Genomic DNA, 3,925 nt, shown 5'->3' on the forward strand with positions numbered 1-3,925 from the left:
CTGATTGTCGTTAGTGCTGTGGAGGACCAAAGCTCTATGTGGTTGCTTTCGTCATCCTCAAATGGTAACTTGGCTTTTGTGTTAAAAATTACCCCTTGAACTTCCACTAATAAGTCCTGCAATCTAGTCTGCATGATCTGGAAAGTGCATACAGCACTTCTGCTCCTACTTCCTTGCTGGGGACCTAGTTGCAAGGTGACATCCAGCTATGTGGGAACCTAGGAAATTTGTTTGACCCACATGGACACGTACTCAACTAAAATGTTTATTGTAAAAGAAGACATGACCGGATATTGTGGGGGAGAGAACCAGCTCATTCTGCCTCAACCATTTTCTTTTATGATTTTCTAGGTAGAGGTGCAATTAGGTTTGTCTTCACTTGTGTAATAATGCAGTTCTGAAGATTCCGTAGCGATTTCTATTTCCTGCACTGCAGTATTGAAGCTCTTTGCTTCCTGCTCACTTCGGCAGCACATGTACTAAAATTGGAACAATACAGAGATTAGCAAGGCCCCTGAGCAAGAATGGCATATAAAACTCTTTGGTTCAACTAATACCACTCTAACATCACTGGTGACCGTTTCACTCTATACTCCTATACCAACCACCCTGAATTCTTGCAAGGTTGCACAACCCTGAATGTCTTTACCATACTTAGAGTTTATGGCTAGTCAAGGTCTAGATGGATGTCAAAATCTTTCATTTCTCAACAATGCCTTCATTTTAATATAACTAACACTACTCATTATATGGTCCATCTCGTTCCATAAAGGCATTGGCTTTCCTTTACTCTTTTTTATTTTTCACAACCATCCAGTTACCACATCTAAAACTGGAGAGTGCGCATATATTACTCTATACTCTATCACACTGAATGAATAACTGAAGGAAATCACTTTTATGCTGTAGGCATTTCTTTTCTAAGGCCCCTCATCGTCATGTTTCTCCACATACATTCCCCCCCACCTCCTTAGTTGTCCTCTTCCCGGCTTCATCGGCACTGTTGTCGGACTAATCCCTTCAAGAGGATGGTCTTGAAATTATATTTAACTATTAAAATGACTTCTTACCACTGATATAGTGTAAAGAAATCTCTGACTCCTTATCATGTTATGGAAGAGAGTCATGCTTCGACTTCACGGTCGTGTCTGCCGTCTCTATCTTCAGGCAAATGACATTTAACTACCTGCGGTTTCCTCATCACACTCACGCCTTCATCCTTTACATATATCCCTTGGCCAAGTCCTGAAAGATGTCCAGTACGCCAAGAGTGTTTTCTCCACAGGAATGTTCTGAATATCTGCTCATACCTAAATTCTCCCCTGTTCATCTATGTTCAGGCACTGTATTTATTTCCCAAACCACACTCTACTTATGAGCATTAAAGCACTTATCACACTTTTTTTTATAATATTGTCTTCCATGGGGAAGAAGTTGTGTTTATGTCTCTCCTTTGTAGCATCCCTGCCTGGTGTATGATGTCTAGACTGCACACAATACAGGGATCCCTCCTTGCCACAATTTCGCTTTCTGTGGTTTCAGTTACCTATGGTCAGCTATGGTCCAGGAAACAGATGATCCTCCTTCCTATTTACTGTCAGAGGCTAATAGTAGCCGAACACAAGCATCACAGTGCCTACGTCATTCACTTCATCTCATCACATAGACATTTTATCACCTCATTTCATTCCAAAAAGAGGATGAGTATTGTACAATAAGATGTTTTGAGTGAGAAACAGAGACCATATTCACATAACTATTATTACAATATATAGTTATAATTTATTTTATTTTGCTATTGCTGTTAATCTCTTACTTTGCCTAAAATATGAGTTAAACCTTTTCATAGGTATGTATATATGGGAAAAACAGCATATATAGGGTTGAGTACTGTCAAGTTTCAGGCATCTACCAAAGGCTTAACAATGTATCCCCCACAGATAAGAAAGGACTACTGTAAATATTTGTTAAACAGTATCATTTTGGCTGAGAGTTTTTCAGTTTGTGATTAAAAAAGAATAGTTTCTGCAATGCCTGAGTCACTCAGTGGTTAGGCGTCTGACTTCGGCTCAGGGATTCGGCTCCCTGGAGTCCTGGGATCAAATCTCACATCGGGCTCCCTTCATGGAGCCTGCTTCTCCCTCTGCCTGTGTCTCTGCCTCTCTCTCTCTGAGTCTCTCATGAATAAATAAATATTTTTTTTAAAAATAAAAAGAATAGTTTTCATTGCCTTTCTGCATCTATAAAACATTTTCTACCCATATCTTAAACACTGCATGATACATATTACCTTCAATAGTTAGTATAATCTTGATGCAAGCACTTTCAAATTAAGGGTTTATAACATAACTTTACCTTTTTATTTTCCATAAAAAGTAGGAATTAAACACAGTGATAATCTGGTTGAATTAAAAAATAAAATACTTTTTAGATATTTAATCTTACTTATTGGAAATTCCACATGATTCTAAAAATTAGTTGATGGATTCTAGTAAACTTTTTGCAATTTCAGTATGGCCCCGGGGGCACTTACTCATAAGTTTTAATAAATACTCTACCTTCAGTCAAGGAAATCTAAAGAATCTCATGGGGCAACAGGGACATACTCTGTTTCTCTAAATCAGGAAAAAGAACAAATCAATTTGCATTTTGAAATCTACAGAGAATGAAAACTGCTAGTTAGATTGTTATGAATTCCTCTAGGAGCAGTAGGTTGAAGTATTCTTTGCAATATCGTACGATGACATTTTTATTATCGGGAACTATTTTTGCATGTACAAATAAAAATATGTTCTATGCTATTGCTCTCGCACTGTGAGTAGTATACTTAGAAAACTGATTCATATTGTTATCCTTGAATCTTTATTGCTTACCACAGGCTGCTTGTCATGTGTAAGTCCTAAGGGCTATTGCAACTTTTATTGCTACTTATGTACTATTCAGATTATATGAATGTATAAGACCAATTAAGAGAGTCCTTTATTTCATGACTTTGGGTACATTCATGGGAAATTTGTTTTAGAGTTGGCAAGAGTGCATCTATAGATGTAATTTAAATTAAATATCTCAACTGAGAAGTATTTTAATGGGATATTATGTAGTATGCTAACTATCAGTAAGTTGTGCAAGTAATAATAAAAAAATGTACTCTATGCAAATTTAACCTATTAACTAACCCAGGCCTATTAAATCATTACACAGTAAGAATCATGGAACATTTTTGCTGCTTTCCTCATTATGGCTTCCAAAGTCTTATTGCAGAGAAATAATAACATCAACCATCCCTATACATTTTTTTAACTGATGAAGCATTTTTATTCTCCTTTGTATTTTCACACAGTACTAGGTAGGTGAGCCTTATGTGTTTATTACCTAAATATGCCCATAAGGAAATAGATCCCAAGACATGAAATGATTTGCCTAAGGTTACAAAGTTAATACAATTTGAAATAAAGCACAACTCTAGGGATATTTTTTGCTGGATTAGTTTGTGCTTTGTTCTTTCCAATTCCAAATTGCTGTACTTAGTACTTTACCACTTTAGCTTTTGATCACATATACTCCTGCCTATTCCTCTCTGTGCTTTCAGTTTTGCATTTCCAACTTACCTCTTTCTTTTAGATGCAATCATATTTATTCATTTGTGTGATGAAACCCTGGCTTTAACTCAAATAATGGCCTCAACTGTCCTACCAAACTCATATATATATATTTTTAATCTTCATCCACACTTGTGCTTCTTCACTCCCCATCTTAGTACATTATCCACACTACTCTTCTAACTTAGTCATATTCAACATCTCCTGGCCCTATTCATATTTCCAGACTCCTTCTAACTTAAGATGGGTAAGTTTGGCTCCCTAATCAGTCTTCAAACATCTCCTTTGGCTACTGTGATGCTGCATACTTCCTATATTTATTCTAA

General features: G+C 36.6%; 1 non-coding gene across 1 annotated transcript; it reads left to right on the plus strand.

Annotated features, from left to right (window-relative positions):
* Positions 1-455: 455 nt before the first annotated feature.
* LOC119871687 lies at positions 456-559 on the plus strand. The gene has a single exon (XR_005358758.1). It is a non-coding gene; the product is annotated as a U6 spliceosomal RNA (small nuclear RNA).
* The last annotated feature ends 3,366 nt before the right edge of the window (positions 560-3,925 follow it).

Source organism: Canis lupus, chromosome 4, assembly GCF_011100685.1.
Source record: "Canis lupus familiaris isolate Mischka breed German Shepherd chromosome 4, alternate assembly UU_Cfam_GSD_1.0, whole genome shotgun sequence".
Taxonomy (NCBI): domain Eukaryota; kingdom Metazoa; phylum Chordata; class Mammalia; order Carnivora; family Canidae; genus Canis; species Canis lupus.